The sequence below is a fragment of the Schistocerca serialis genome, chromosome 1, assembly GCF_023864345.2.
Source record: "Schistocerca serialis cubense isolate TAMUIC-IGC-003099 chromosome 1, iqSchSeri2.2, whole genome shotgun sequence".
In the NCBI taxonomy this organism is placed as follows: domain Eukaryota; kingdom Metazoa; phylum Arthropoda; class Insecta; order Orthoptera; family Acrididae; genus Schistocerca; species Schistocerca serialis.
The window spans coordinates 677,738,921-677,756,702 of record NC_064638.1 but is presented as its reverse complement, the minus strand read 5'-3'; the positions used below and the strand labels follow the sequence as shown (position 1 = coordinate 677,756,702).

General features: G+C 38.6%; 1 protein-coding gene across 1 annotated transcript in view; it reads right to left on the bottom strand.

Moving 5' to 3' along the window:
• Window positions 1-9,174: 9,174 nt before the first annotated feature.
• The window catches only part of LOC126480152 (transmembrane protein 203-like), a 52,370-nt gene continuing 43,762 nt past the window's right edge, over window positions 9,175-17,782 (bottom strand). The window contains exon 4 of the mRNA XM_050103844.1: window positions 9,175-9,412. The gene's annotated coding sequence lies outside the window, so the exon portion shown is untranslated. The remainder of the gene's footprint in view (window positions 9,413-17,782) is intronic.

Sequence of the window (17,782 nt, the reverse complement as noted above, 5' to 3'; positions counted from 1 at the left end):
TTTTGTGTGTGTTTTGGGGAGGAAGGTTCATAAGAAGTTTGTCACACAAACAGATATTTCATTGAAACTTAAATGGTATGCCTCTACCCCTCTGTACCAATATCATCATGACATGGAACTCTCATGATCAATTCTTAATAGTATTTTGGCTTGCTTGTTTCACTGTGACCTGTTTGTCCACCAGTGGTAGCTGCTGTGTAAGAACACAAGAGCATGTGAGCACCCTAACGTTTGGCAGCTTGCTGGTCGATTTTTCATTGAATGCTTTCAATCATACATAGACCTGGTGAAATGAAATATATGGCACCTAAATCTACTACAGTATTCTAAATTGCTATTCCTCTAGCCTCCATGAAACTCAGCATCAGGGATGTGAGCACATCTTCAGTAGCTCTTGCCTATGCACAACTAGCATGACTTAATTGCCTTAAGGATCAAATTCATGCGGACTTGATAAACAATATGCACAGCTAGCTCCAACCACTAACCTACAAATTAACGTCAATGCCACTAGGTGGTAGAACATTGCAGCAGACTTTTATTGCCATTCACTAGGTGGTAGCACACTCCTCAGTTATGCCAAACCATTAACTTTATAATAAAACTAGATCCGGTGTGGGTATTTGTATCATTTATACTGATTAAAAAACTATTCTGTGCATTTCTGAATGAATTACATTATGTTTTGGATTTTACCATATAGCAACCCACTTGTATTCTCAAGAGGAGAATCCACAAGTTTAGTGGATTTCTTCTACATGTAGTCAAGTGATCAAACATTACTGCTTTAATTTTATCATCTCAACAAACGGCAGTTTGTTTTTGAAGTTGGTTGTTCACTGTGCGGGAATTGACTTTCATGTGCAGTGTCAATATGAACTATTTTAAATGCTAACAGAAAAGTAAATTTCCAGGGAAAGTTAGTTGTAAAGGAACTAAGGCCTCCCAAGAAGAAACCTGTTTATTGAGAAAGTGACAAAACCAAATAAGTGTGACTACAAATGAATGTTTAACGTAAGTGGTTGGTTGTGCGCAACGTAGAATGTCTGACTTTTCAGCCCAGAAGTTAATTTGTGGAGCAATATAGATGTAAGGAATATTGTAAATTCCTCTGAAAAAATTAAAAAGTGCAAAAACTTCCACTTGCACAAAAATACGAAATGGAAAGCAGCGAAACTTGCACATAACTTCAATCTTACCCTAAACCGTACCTACTTATGTACAATATTCCACAAAACAATTATTTATTTAGTCAAGTTATGCATATTATTATTGGCAGTAGCTGCAGTTTTGTAAATTTGTTCATAAACATAACTGTTATACAGCAGATGTTATTTCACGCTCTAAATTTATCTGAATCTAAAAGTTTGTGAACACTAAAAATGTATACTCACAAAACCGTCTTGAGCTCACAGATACTTGACTGTGGCAGTGAACATTTTAAATGAACCTAACACAGTTCACCCTTGAAACATTGGTCACTGCACAATTTGAGAAAAGTATGACGTATGCATCTAACCCTTACGATCATATGGGCTGAGATATTAAATTTTCTATACACGAATATTGTTGACAAGGGAACCTGTAAGTAAGGCATTTGGAGATGTTAATAGGTAATAAAGTGCTGGCACCTTCAAATGTTTATTGCATTAATATTCAGTTTTAGCATCTCAAATGGAGGTGAAAATTAAAATGGAATTGCCATCAAACACTGTGCAGCATTGCTGAATCACCAAGCTGATGAAGAATCTGGTAGGTGTCCCCAAGAGGGCGGGCGAGAGGGGGGGGGGGGAGGGGGGGGGGGGGGGAGCCTGGGCTCATTGTCCAGACAGTCACAGCAGCAGTGTTGAGAAAAATACAAAATATTTTCCAAATTAATTTTACTGATACCAGTGCTAAGAATAAACCATTAATATAAACTGTACACAGATTATAATTTATCCAACACAAGCCAATTAGAATACTGCCAGACATGTAATAATCTTCAACTATTTGAAGTACCACAACACAAGAGTGAACATAAAGGCAATACTGAAAAATCTTGCCTGAGGGAAATTAACTGAACGGATGACAATATTGACAGGAGACAGTGTGTGCTAGGATCTATGAAAACTAGACCTGTAATTGTAAAGTTTGTTCATTTAGGAAAAGATGTGAAGGCTTCAAAGTGAAGGAATTCATGAAGTCAGGTTTGACACTGTGTGCTTCTAAAAGACTGAAAATTTTGAACAATGCAGTCTCCACATTGTGTAGACAAGGGATGGCAGGATAATAGTGAGCACAGAAACTGGCAAAACATCAAGAACCGTGCAGAAATTCACATGAGGAGTCAAGGCTTCGATGACATAACCAACATTCAAACCAATGTGGCTCGAGTTGAACATCATCCCAAAAGAGGACATTTGTGAACATTCTGTGCATTGTACTGAACTGATGAGGGGGAGGGGGGCTATGTACAACACCAGAAGCATTGAAATCATAGTCTTAGCTTTTCCCTATTGTTTATTAATCTAGCCTCAAAAAGTGTTGGATGATGGGGTAGACATCTGTGGAATACTTCTATTGGAGACTTGACTAGAGATGAGCACTTTCTGAAGGTACAAAAAGAAAGACTGCTATGTCTTACTAAGGCACGATAAGCCTAACACACAAGGGGTTGGAGCAGGGCACATACACACACTGATTTATTACCTAATATGCAACACATTTCCAACAGTAATGAAGACAAGTAAGTCTGTTATGTTTATTACCTTCAAATTACTTAATGGAAAGCACCTAATTTGTGTCTTTGACATATCACTGAAAGTAGGTCATGAGGCCAGTTCCAAAAATGCCCTTTCAAGTCTTGAATCGGCATACCAACATACAATTATTACTGGCACGGGTGTCGACTCCATGGGGCCTGAGCCCCTCAAAAATTTAAGAAAATTATTAGTTATATTATGCTTCGTAAAACCATAAAATTATATTGGAATTTTTTATTTTTCTTATTTTACAATTATTGCCTTTTAAAATACATTCAGTAATGAGTTAAAACAAATAATTATTACAGTAGTAAGCAGGTTAACTGAAAACGAGTGGTGTGAATCATGATAGTGTTATGGTGCTGTGGGTACACATAGAATTTGTCCCGGTGCGCGAACCTTCGGGTAAAGTCTGGTGTCGGTGGGCGAGCGCCACAGCTGCAGCGACATCAAAAGGACTGGAGCAGAAGCGCGTGGAACCCTCCACCTTGCATCACCTTGACGCTTCAAGACATTACAATGACTGGCTATATAAAGCCCACCCTGAGTCATTTAGTGTGGATACTTTTGTTCAGTGCATGCTGCAGATGTGTTTAGTGTTCCAACTTGAGTGTCTAGAGGACTATTTTATATGACTATTTTATTCATTTACTTTAGTCACTTAGTGTATTGTGAATTAAGTTTGCAATGGACAAATTTGTTAGCAAAAAGGAACACTTGGAAGTTGTTGATACCGCAAGTCAACCTCCAAAAATTATTGTCATCAATTGCTTCGTTGTCTTCAGGCGAGAACCATTCACAGCCGAAACATGGACAATCATTTCAGAAGTCTTGGTTGATCAAATATACATGGCTAGAATATGAAGCATCTACAGAAAAAGTTTTTTGCAAAACTTGCAAAGAGGCAGATGCTCAAAATCTATTACAATTTTCTTCAAAAAGAAGATGCATTTACTTCCATAGTGTTTTCTAACTGGAAAAAGGCTTGGGAAAAAATTCTGTCTTCACAAAAATATGTTTATGCATAAATATATCTACACAAAATGATGTGACTTACCAAACGAAAGCGCTGGCACGTCGATAGACACACAAACAAACACAAACATACACAGCTTTCGCAACAAACTGTTGCCTCATCAGGAAAGAGGGAAGGAGAGGGAAAGACGAAAGGATGTGGGTTTTAAGGGAGAGGGTAAGGAGTCATTCCAATCCCGGGAGCGGAAAGACTTACCTTAGGGGGAAAAAAGGATGGGTGTACACTCTCGCGCACACGCACACGCACACACACACACACACACACACACACACACACACACACACACAAGCAGACATATTTAAAGATCGTTTGGTAAGTCACATCATCTTTAGATATATTTTTCCCATGTGGAATGTTTCCCTCTATTAATTCATGTTTATGCATAAAGGTGTTCTGAAACTAAATTCTATCACCAACCGAAGTGTGGCGTCCCAACCGAATGAACAGGTAGATAGTGATATGAAGAAAGGCCGTTTAGCTCTTGAGACAATTTTTAGTACTGTGCAATTTCTATGCTGACAAGGACTAGCTTTTCTATTATCGTTAAAGAAACAAGTGATTCTTCGATTCACGAACAAGTGTCATTTTGTATTTGTACTGTCAATGATTCCTTCATCATCAACGAAGACTTTTTTGGCTTATACAAGACCCCCAACACTGAATCAAAAACGCTGTTTGATATTTTAAAAGACATTTTTGCTCATCTTAATTTGTCAATGGATAAATTAAGAGGACAGTGCTATGATGGTGCCTCGAATATGAGAGGTAAGTTCAAAGGACTAAAAAAGTTAGTTTTGGATATACAACCAAAAGCACATTATGTGCACTGCACTGCTCACAGTTTACACTTGGCAGTCGTAGACAGTTACTGCCCTCTTACGACTATGAGGGATATTATGCTTTAGCCCATACTTAATAAACACCGTAAGGGAATCCAGCAAAAGAATGGGACTTTTCAGAAGCATACACTGTGAGAGCGCCAATGATCAAGCTGGTCTACGACCCCTTTGCCCGACTATGAACTATGGGAGCTTCTAGTATCATGAGAATATTGAAAAACTTTGAAGAACTTCTAGAGTTTTTTGAAACACTTTCTGCAGAGGACAAAACCGAGGCAGGTTACAAATGTGCAGGCTACCTTGAGTCAATGTTATGATTCAAGACATTTCTTTTTACATCTTTATTGCCATGCAATCAACCCAGTAGAGGATGTCAATGAAAAATTCAGTGCCCTCATCTAAGTCTTGCTGATCTGGAAAAAAAATATATGAGGGCTTGATTTGTATATTGAACAGAAGGCCTGGGAATTGTGAAGGTTTTTCTTTTAAACACAAGTTAATGATCCTTCACTTCCTCGGAATCAAAATATACTAAAGAAGTATTAAAACAAGCCAGCTCACCGCCCACTTTCAAAACCCCAAAGGAATACTACAAAGCTATTTACATTGAAGTTTGTGAAACGGTGCAATCTTGCATTACTGAGTGATTTGCTTTAACTGGACTCACACAGGTCATTGCAGTTGAACAAGAGTGCTTGTTTTAGTAAACAGAGGTGCAACAAATTTGGAAAAATCAAATGAGATTTTCAAAAATGACCTAGACATCGATAGACTGTGCTTACACTTGAACAGCTGATATTGCTAATAAAAAAACAACTGGTCTTAAAAACATGCGTGATGTAAGAAAGTACATTACACAAGAGCCTGCAGTTGGAGAAATGTTATGTGAAGTAGTGAAGTGCATTGAGCATCTCCAAGTAGTTCCAATAATGACAGCAACAGCAGAACAGTCATTTAGCGTCCTAAGATGTCTGAAGTCCTATCTCCGATCAACAATGGGACAGAAGCGATTGAACAACTTGGCTGTTCTTCATGCCCACCGAGACGTTTTGGATATCCGACCAGTCATCAACGACTTCATATTCAGTAATCCAGTCAGACAGTCGACATTTGCACCTTTCTAAAGACACGCTAGCCCCAATAATGCCATTTAGAGCAATATTAAAAATCTTTATAAAATAGAGAATTAAATACATACATAATGTTAAATTTTCAGTTTCGAAATATTAGTACTAGTTTAGTACTGTATTACTATAGTATTGTATTAGTTATTTTCAAATACTTAAATATTTTTAGGGTGTAAGACCCAATTAAAACCTGCTATTTATATACTTTTTGACTGAAAGTATTAGGCATAGTGTATTAACTTTATTAACTGTATTGAAGCATTAACTTCGAGATATTGTTTTTATTTAATGAACACTGAGCCTTATTCAAAGTAAGCTTAAATTAGCTATCTCACTTATTAATCAAAGTGCTATTACTGTGCGACAGCAATATTTTGTTTTATTCTTTTAATGATAGTTTAGGATTTATTTAAATATAATTTCAATCTTTTCAGAGCTATATATTCACTGCATAGTTTAGGATTTATTTAAATATAATTTCAATCTTTTCAGAGCTATATATTCACTGCTCTGTAATAGTCTATGAGCATGATTATTGCTATAAATTCAATTTGCTTTTTACAAAAATGCCATGCATGTTTATGTTTTGTTTCTTTTTTCAAAGCCAAAAAATGTGTCAGGCTTGTCAAGTTATCGAGTCCAGTTTTCAGGGTTCTAATGTTGATCATATGACTCTAAAATTCTTAAAAAACTTTAAAACTCACTATTTTTCATCTGAAATTTAGAAAATTTCCCAGGGCAAGACCCCCAGTATGCCCCCCCCCCCCCCCCCAATATTTTTTATAAGTTGGCACCCCTAATTACTGGTGACCCTTAATATGAATCTTCTGTACAACAAACCCTTTGCTGTTGAACTCAAGCACATAATTTCTTCTTTAAGCATGATGTTACTTTATCTAGTACCTATTCATCATGTAGACAATAATCACAGACACACAGATATCTTTGCAATGAAATCTCCAGAGTAACTCGTTATGATCCAGTACTGCTCGCTAGAATGGCCAAGAAACAAACCATGATTACTTACTACAGAGACTGACAGAAAGTATTGGGGAGATGACTTCATTTTCTTCGTAGACATAAGTGACAAACTTAGTCAACTGTGCAACATACATGTTTGCTCAGACCAGGAAAGTGAAAACAAAATCTGCACTTTGACTAATGGACGAACTACAACAACTCATGAATATCTCAGACGCTGCATGTCAAGTATACACACCTGAAAATTGTTTTGCTTACAAGCATAAGAGAGACAGTCAACTGTGAGAAATTGTAAACTAGAGTGCTCACAGAGTAACTAACAAGGTGACCCAGGTATAGACAAGTAGAAGTTGCAGCTGATTGTCACAATCGAGAAACTAAACCAATATTTTTCCAAAAGCCACCACTGATCTGCAGTCAAAACCGACTTACTGATTATTTCAAGGGGGTAAATGGCAGACCCACATAAAAATTCTTTATTAACAAGGGGAGGCTGCCAATTGTGAAATTCATATTTGATTCATACTGCGCATAATAAAAGCTCATGGCCAGAGGTGTAATGTGGCAAAGCACCAAAATGCACTTCTCAGCCGTTGTCGAGAAAAATCGACAGTTAAAAGAAACCGTTGCGGTGAAATACTCTCTACGATTAATGATTTTCTGCAGTGTCATAGCGCAGCAGTAAGCGCTGGGGTTCGTAATACGAAGGTCGCCGGATCGAATCTCGCGCCATGCAATATCTTTTTATTAATGAATTGCTTATGCATGTTGGTGAAGGCGGATCGCTCTCCAATTGTACCGCCTCCATTTTTCCGTTTGTTTAACAGGGTGTACCAAAGCTGTCCCGTCCGCACTGATTTTCGACGATGTTGTAAGTTGGGCTAGGGACCGCATCCACCTTCTTTCGAAGTTAGCAGGCAACTACGCTGTTATGGGGCGGCTCGTTTCGGCCCATTCAACATCTGTCCTTCAAGTGTAACGAGCGAGTAACGGAGTTTATATTTCATACCTGCCACAGCAAGTTTGTGTTTGTGGGGTCTCTATTCTAATTCGAACGTTTGACTTACGCTATACGTATTCGTTTCTACGTCTTCCGTTAACTATACGTAGTTAACATTATGAAGACAATTAATAACATTTGTGAAATACAACTTTGTTTGCGGAAAACATAATGATGATCGAAGTCGCCAGTTTCTCCACGACAAACGACTTTCAACAACTTATTATATGCATAATTGTTGCAACTGATTGCCGGGAATTATATATGTATGAATTAAAAAAAAAAAAAAAAAAAAAAAATTGCATGGAGCGAGATTCGATCTGGCGACCTTTGGATTACGAACCCGAGCGCTTACCGCTGCACCACCACGCTGTAGAAAATTACTAATCGTAGAGAGTATTTCCACCGCAACGGTTTCTTTTAACTGTCGATTTTCTCGACAACGGCTGAGAAGTGCATCTTGGTGCTTTGCCACATTATACCTCTGGCCATGAGCTTTTATTATGCGCAGTATGAATCGAATCTGAATTTCACAATTGGCGGCCTCCCCTTGTAAGCATGTTATGGAAAATACTATCAAAATATCCATAACCTATACCAATCACCACCACCTTGCACATAGGAACTATAGCGCAAAAAATCAAAATCATTGACCAGCATCTGCACATCTTCAAACACTCTCGGATTGCATTTTCCTATTAGCTACTACGAGGCATATTAGAGAAGTGCCTTTTATGCACAGAAATATATTATTAGCAAAATCTTTTACATGGAGTTTTAGTTTCTTATAATCCAACTTCACTTTTCCAGTTCAATGAACTTTTATTAATATTGCACTAGCTTTTCCTGCACCTCTCCACAAAAGTTCTTGGGGAGTTGAATCCATTGACAATTAAAGTCCTGAGTTAATCACGTTCAATCCATTGGCTATCAAGCCAGTGTTATCAACTGCAAGAAGAGGTAACAGTCAATGGGTGACAGGTTGGAACAGTATGGTGATTGGTCAATACGTTCCCTACAGAGATGTGGAGTCTTATCCTTCACATGTTGGTAGCAGCGTGTGTGCATATGTTCATTCATTCACATATTGTCCTACAAATGCGCAACTACATTACAACGGTTCTTCTCAGGACCAATCCACCAGATATCTGGCTCATAACATTCGAGTTTTACAGCTTACAATGGAAGGGCTTAGCTGATCTAAATCTCAACGTCTTTCTCGTATGCTTCTTGGAAACTGTGGATATGGCAGAGATTCAAGAGACACACATTTATACTGAAGAGAGCCTATATTCGTGAGAATGTGTAGCTGGTAATGAAGTCCTGGGAGCTATATATCAGATTGAGGGCTGTGCTATGCATATACGCAGTAATATTGAGAATATGCTAATGACCTACAATAAATTGTTACTGCAGGAGGCTAGAGGAAAATGAAAAGGCAGGAAAAAAAAAGTTTCAGTATAATCACATCTAAGGGAGGAGCAAAGTACCAGTTATTTGCATTGCATTAATTTATCTTGAAAATATTGGGTCTAAATATATAAAAGGCAGCAGTCTACAAAAAGGTATGTATTAATATTTGTCATGAAAAATATCAGTCCAAACAAAACTTGGCTGCAACTCATAGGATTGGAAATGTGTTGATCATCAGTCCCATGGCTTTTATCCTCCTGCCAAATTCACACCTGTAAAGAAAAAGTTATGAATAATATTAATTTCAAACTATCACAAGCACTTATGAAATTAATAGCCTCATGAAAAGTTAAACAGCTTCTATGGCGAAAGAATATGACGATGTTACCTTTTTTGTCAGTACCAATGAAGAAGAACAATTCTGCTAACTTTTTTCCTCATTCTTACAAACTATGACTTTAACTAGGAAAAAATATATGGGATGTTAGATAGAAGAAGAAAGGTACTAGATCTAAAACTTTGCTTCTGCCATTTTTTTATGAAGTTCGGGGCATTATTGTGAAAAACTCACCAAAAAATTATGATTCATAGTATTGCCCATCACTAGCCACTACATTCTCCCATCTTTCGGGTAGCATACGAATCCTGTGGCAGAAGAACTGGGCGTCTTCTGTCGGGATCCATGAATCGATTCCATTTTGCACTTTAGCCAGACTGTATGCCACTGATCGAAAAAGGTGGTAGTCAGAAAAAGAGCAATGTACGGAGAATACAGCGGGAGGGACTTTAACGTTTCCATGTATATTTTGACGGAGTTTGTGACATGGGGTCGAGAAATGACCTGCTGCAAAATTACCTTTACCTGTCTATCGCTGTATTGTGGCCATTTGTGTTTCAGTGCTGGGCTCGAACGCATCAATTGCTTTCGATAATGATGTCCTGTGACTGTCTTCATCTGTTTCAGTAGCTGCAAACATGTTCTGTCTTCCACTGCCATGCTGGTCTTTGACATCAAAATCACCGTTCTTAAGGCATTGAAAACTTTCTCTGCATGTTCTTCCACTAATAGTTCCATCACCATTGGTCTTACCCAGCATTTTAAGAGCCACAGCCACAGATTTCTTCATGTTAAAGCAGAAAATTGAAACTTCCCACAAATGGAGAAAAATGGGTACATAAGTTGACATACTTAATTGAGAATAACCTTATGATGCCAGCAAATCGACTAATATCTTTATGACATTATGTTTACAAATGCCTAAGCTTCTTGTATTACACCTATGACAAACCACCTGAACACCACTTGCTGCTACTGCCGTAGCAAAGTTGTAGACCTAATACAAGATCGTACATATGTCTGCATTTCGGTGATGCTGTTCCAAATGGCAATAGTTGAAGTAGATATGACTGGCAATAGCAAGAAAAGCATTTCTGAAAAAGAGAAATTTGTTAACACTGAATATAAATTTAATTGTTAGGAAACCTTTCCTCAGGTATTTGTCTGGAGTGCAGCCTTGTGTGGAAGTGTAATGTGGATGATAAACAGTTTGGACAACAAGTGAACAGAAGTTTTCAAAATGTAATGCTAAAGAAGAATGCAGATGATCAGAAGTCTAGATGGAATAACTAATTAGGAGATACTGAATGAAATTGGAGGAAAAGAAAATTTATGACCAACTTGACTAAAATATGTGCTTGATTGATAGACACATCATGATCATGAAGGAATGGTCAATGTGGTAAAGGAGGGAAGTGTGGGAGGAGTCCAAGGCTTGATTGCAGCAAACAGGTTCAAACAGATGGAGGCTCCAGCAGCCATGGAGAGGCTTGCACAGGATAGATTAGCATAGAGAGCTGCATCAAAGTAGTCTTTGAGCTAAAGATTACAACAGCAAACCCCAGCATAATCTCTCAGTGTAACTTTGAATGTGAAGGTGAACAATAGTCACAAAAGATGTTTTAATCATCATCCCCGTAACAATGGTGGGGAGTATGCTATCCAAGCACGCAGCATGGGCTGATATAGTTTCAACTGGCTGCTAGTCATTCCCAGTATCTTCCAAACTCCAAAGAGGAAGTCCTATTATGCTGCTAGATTAGTACTTCTGCTAGAAATGATAGTTGAGAATTCACAGGCATGCTACTATGATTACATATCTGCATTTCTACTCTTTAGTGAAGTACAGCTTGCGATGGATATTTGACGCAAGTTCAAACAGCGTTTGCTTACTCCAGTTAGCTGTGCACAGCTCACAAAAAGAAGGGCAACAGTATCAAATCCCAACCATCACACAGTTTTCACTATTATGTTCACTATAGGGCATTCTCTGTTAAAGCAGTGGAATTGTATCATCCCACATCCATAACATACTTAGCAGTCCACGTTTTATGGCCCTTTCAGATTTTTTTTTCTCGACAACAATGTCTATAATATAATAGATGGTTCTGACACAGTAGCTTATCCTACATATTTCATTTATGCAGCACTTACCATACTGTTTACATGAAAAAATGTTCAAGATGCATTTTGCCAATTATGTGTATAGTGATGACTCTTTGCATTATCTCTCTATTAAGAGTTTCTTTCACCTCATACTGTCTTATATGGATCGCTGTTGCTCAATAAGAGCACAACACACTTGATAAAATGTCTCTTTCATTTATGAAAACAATTGTAGAAAATGTACCCTTTCATGACATAGCACAACGGTCACTCAGTGGCACTACTTAATAAAAAGGTCTTCATTGCCTTGCATTCAACTTTTCCTTTGGAATTCATGAGTCACAAACATAAAACCTGCCACTGATGCAATAAATAAATTTTGCTTAGGTTCCATAAGTGGAAATATAAAGAATTAATGTTTTAGCTTTAAGCTTGATATTGAAATTCCCAGTTATTTGCTTTGAGAGGTCATGATTTATTTTTCTTTCACACGTAATTACTTAAACCTAACTTTGTCAGTATGTTGCACGGAGCACAACTGAACAATGAGAAGGTGATCATAAGCACAACAAAATATGCAAGATGGGTAACTCACCAAATGGATAGGTATGAAGCTTATTTCGCTTCCTGTTTCAAGAGTATTATGTAGACTAAATAAGAATCATAAAATAACACAGGTATTTAATAAAAGTTGACTGTGGTATTATCAGCGGAATATGACTGCATATTTAAAATAAAGGTTATCATCATGGAATCACAGAAACAATGTTTGCAATAATGAGTGGAGCAAAGAAAAAGGAGACGGAGGAGGAGGAGGTCAGGTTCTTTTAAATCTATTGGTGTACATTCCTGGGAAAAGTACTTGGGCAATGCAAGTTTTTAATTTTCTGTTTGTGTGCAGGTATACGTGTGCAGCACTGATGCACACTGGAATCCCTGCACCCAAGTAGCATAGTTCATTCATCAAGAAGTCGAAAACCATTCAAGTTACCTTCCCTCCATTAGGAAGGATGCACTTAATGACTGTGATACGACTTTCAAAATCATGGAGAACAGCAATCAGTTGTCCTTTTCAAGAGTCTTGAACTAATTGTGACAGAAACCGAACAACAGGGGACTGACGTCTACGACATGCACTGATACTATGATATAGTGCATGGATAATGGCTAGGCACTAGCCGAAATCTAGATTTATTTAATAAAACCTGAAAGAAAAGGATGACTGATGGCTGTGCTCCATCACTTTGAATGCCAAAACAATTAGCACAGCCCATTGATGAAGTATTGTCATGTGGTGATTTGTTTTCTGCATTTGATGAACAAAGCTGCAACAATCCATGCAATGTACAACAACAATGTACCATTATATGACGTGGGATAGGTGGCATAGATGTTTCCAGTGTGATCAAATAAGTCTGAATGACAAAGAGCAAAGTGACAAACCATCTCTCTGTGGATAATCAAGACTCTCAAGAGAACTGGAGAGGTCCTGGTGCTCAGTGACCAGCATATCACAACTGAGGTCATATGGCAAAAGTGGAAACTAGTCATGAAACAATTTTTAGCACAATATTCTGAACATAAGGGTTTCCACCCACCGGGTTCCACGACTCCTCACACCCATGTGTGAAGTCTGCACTGAGGCTGCAGCTTTGATATGTCAATCTAGATGACTTCAGCCATCTAATTACAGTAAACATAGCATACTATCAAAATCTCCTCAAAAGGCTATAGGAAGATCATGTGGAGACTGCCCAAGGGGTAGTTTTTGCTCCATGATAATGCCTCTGCTCATTCTGCTTCTTTGGAATGAGAACAAGATGACATTTTTTGAACAGCCAAAATGCAGATTTCTACAACCAAGGTCTGCACCAAGTCACCTGTCACTGGGAAAAATGAGTTGAACTGAAGGGTGAACATGTAGAGGAGGACTAACACTATCACAGCTTAATTTTTTTGAGTATATAATTACAGCTTTACAACTATTTCTGTCAATAGCATTAACAATATTGTGAGAAGGAAAGTGACAATTCACCATGTATCGGAGATGCTGAGTTGCAGATAGGCACAACAAAAAGACACTCACAATTAAGGCCTTTGTCAACAATACACACACACACACACACACACACACACACAAAAGGCGCGGGTCCACAAACGCAGCTAACACACACGATTGCAGTCTTAGGCAACTAAAACCACACTGCGAGCAGCATCACCAGTTCATGATGGGAGTGGTGACTGGGTGGGGGTAAGGAAGAGGCTAGGGTGGCGGGGGTGGAAGGATAGTATGGTGGGGGTGGCGGACAGTGAAGTGCTGCAGGTTAGACGTAGGGCAGGGGAGAGGTGGGGGGAGGGGAGGGGTAAGTAGTGGAAAAGGAGAGAAATAAAAAAGACTGCATGTGGTAGTGGAATGACAGCTGTGTAGTGCTGGAATGGGAACAGGGAAGGGGCTGGATGGGTGAGAACAGTGACTAACAAAGGTTGAGGCCAGGAGGGTTATGAGAACGTAGGATGTATTGCATGGAAAGTTCCCACCTGTGCAATTTAGAAAAGCTGGTGTTGGTGGGAAGGATCCATATGGCACAGGCTGTGAAGCAGTCATTGAAATGAAGGATATCATGTATGGCACAGGCTGTGAAGCAGTCATTGAAATGAAGGACATCATGTTTGGCAGCGTGATCAGCGACAGAGTGGTCACTAGTTTCTTGGCCACAGTTTGTCGGTGGCCTTTCATGTGGACAGACAGCATGTTGGTTATCATGCTTACATAGAATGCAGCACAGTGGTTGCAGCTTAGCTTGTAGACTTCATGACTGGTTTCACAGGTGGCCCTACCTTTGATGGGATAGATGATGTTAGTGACTTGGAAATAAGTCTCGTTATTTAGGGAGACAGTACAGACCCTTACCTGCAATACATCCTATGTTCCCATAACCCTCCTGGCCTCAACCTTCATTAATCATTGTCCTCACCCATCCAGCCCCTTCCCTGTTCCCATTCCAGCACTTCACAGTCGTCATTCCACTACCACACCCAGTCTTTTTATCTCTCTCCTTTGCCGCTACTTCCCCCTCCCTACCTCTCACCTGCCCTCCGTCTAACCTGCAGCGCTTCACTGTCCGCCACCCCCACCATACTATCCTTCCCCCTCACCACCCCAACCCAGTCGCCACTCCCATCATCAACTGGTGCTGCTGCTTGCAGTATGGTTTTAGTTGCCTGAGACTGCAGTCGTGTGTGTGTGTGTGTGTGTGTGTGTGTGTGTGTGTGTGTGTGTGTGTGTGTGTGGAGGGGGGTGGTGTATTGTTGAAGAAGGCCTTAATGGCTGAATCCTTTAATTGTGATAGTGTTTTTGTTGTGCCTATCTGTGACTCAGCATCTCCACTACATGGCGAGTAGCAACTTTCCTTCTCGCAATATTGTTACATTCCATCCTTGATTTTCCTTTGTTTGTTTTTAGTCTGGCAATAGCAGTGTTACACAAAAGCAGCAGCAACAGTAAATACAGATGGAAACCAAGTGTCAATTATTTTATCAGGCAAAAAGAGTTAATTTATTACAGTGTTAAAGAGTGAAAAACATAAAATGTCTGCGTTCGAGGAAGTCAAGATCTGTACCACGATTTCCTTGAAAAATTTTAGGGCACAGTTGTAGAAAAAGGTGAAAGTACACGTTACTCTGAGTTGCATTACATGGACTTTTTTTGTGCAAGTGTGTTAAACTGGAGTTTCAGTAAATCTATAAAATGTACTGTATAAGAAGAATATTAATGTGTTTGACTAAAACACCCTCAAAAATTTTAAATTATTGTCAAGCATATGCATGTACTTACATGAAACTGAAATTAATGTTCTATGATTTACAATGTATGGAAATAAGGCTGTGTGTGAAAGTTATAAGTTTGAAGTTGCAGTCATTTGCAAGAGTGCTAAGTCATTAGGAAGAGATACACTATGCATGTATATGATGTGTGATACCACAAATACATTAGATGCAGTTGTGTAAGGAACTCGGCAATTAATCAGATAATAATAATAACAATTTAGATATAACGATTTAGAAATAACGATTTAGAAAAAATATCTGAATGGTGCGAAAAGGGGCAGTTGACACTAAATAAAGAAAAGTGTGAGGTCATCCACATGTGTGCTAAAAGGAACTCATTAAACTTCGGTTACACGATAAATCAGTCTAATCTAAAAGCCGTAAGTTCAACTAAATACGTAGGTATTACAATTACGAACAACTTAAATCGGAAAGAACACATAGAAAATGTTGTGGGGGAGGCAAACCAAAGGCTGTGTTTTACTGGCAGGACACTTAGAAAATGTAACTGACCTACTAAGGAGACTGCCTACACTACGCTTGTCCGTCACCTTTTAGAATACTGCTGCACGGTGTAGGATCTTTACCAGATGGGACTGGTGGAGTACATCGAAAAAGTTCAAAGAAAGGCAGCACATTTTGTATTTTCGCAAAATATGGGAGTGTGTGTCACAGAAAGGATGCAGGATTTGGACTGGAAATTATTAAAAGAAAGGCGTTTTTCGTGTTGACGGAATCTTCTCACGAAATTCCAATCACCAACTTTCTCCTCCGAATGCGAAAATATTTTGTTGACACTGACCTATATAAGGAGAAACGATCACCACAATAAAATAAGGGAAATCAGAGCTCGTACGGAAAGATATAGGTGTTCATTCTTTCCGCGCGCTATACGAGATTGGAATAATAGAGAATTGTGAAGGTGGTTCAATGCAGCCTCTGCTAGGCACTTAAGTGTGATTTGCAGAGTATCCATGTAGATGTAGAATAATAGGAAAGTAGAATAATGTTACTCATTCTGCATAGTGTAGCGTATCTAACACTAGTCTGTCCTCCTTTCTTATGCTTGCAAGCGTTTTCTACTGCTGTTTCTTCACGGTACCTCATTTCATACTTTATCCGTCCACTCTATTTTTAACATTCTGATATAGGATCATTCTCCAGATTTCCAATCACATGCTTGGCTTTCATATAACACTGTGCTTCAAATATGTACTTTGAGAAATTTCTTTTTCAGTTGCAAGTCAATCTTTCATATAATCAGAGATTTCCTACCAAATTTGTATCTCAGATCTTCCAGGCTTCTACTAAACTGTGAAATCTTGTTTTCTAGATGGGAGAACACTTCTACTATAAGTGCTCCTGCTATTGTAACTTCCCAAATTTGGTGTTAAACATTCTGCCATAATCCCCACTACTCTTCGTCACTGTCACCTTAAATTTGTTTATAGTTTACCCATATTATCATGCTGCCCATTATGTTTATCAGTAGCCCGAAACTTTCCTTACTTTTGGTCACATGGATTATTTTGTCTACGGGCTTCAGCATTGTTACCCATATTCCTTGTACTTTTCTTCCTTCCCTGTAAACTACATTCACTTCCAGCAGTGCTTCTTCAACATATGAATCAAACAATGTCAATAAGCTGCAACAATATCTCAAATTCCTGTTAACAATGTGGCAGCCCTTTGCCACACTCAGGTTTTAGTAGTTCCATACATTCCTCACTTGCTAAGGTCATTTACTACAGCAATGTGTTTCTGTCTTCGCACACTTACTTTTACGCAAGCTGCCAATTCTGCCACGCAACTGGATGCCCATCTACTATGGTCGCTGGCTACCCATACAGAACAATAGTTCTATTTATTTCCTCTCTCAGAGGTCACAGTTCGTAGTAATCACTGAGTAAAACAGATGTGATTTGTGACATTTCCCAAGGAAATGTTATAGGCCTTCTGCTGTTCCTTAGCTATATAAACAATTCAGGAGGTGATCTGAGCAGCCATTTTAGGTTGTTGCTAGATGATGCTGTCTTTTATCATCTAGTAAAGTCATCAGAAGGTCAAAACAATATCTGCATGGTGCAAAAATTGGTAATTGAACCTAAATATCAAGAAGTGTGAGGACATCCACATCAGTGCTAAAAGAACTCCGTTAAACTTCGATTACACAATAAATCAATCAAATCTAAAGGCCATAAATTTAACTATATACCTTGGAATTACAGTTACAAATAACATCAATCTGAAAGAACACATAGGAAATGTTTCGGGGTAGGCGAAGCAAGACTGTGATTTATTGGCATAACACTTATAAGCTGCAACAGATTTACTAAAGAGACTGCCTACACTACACTTGTCCATCCTCGAG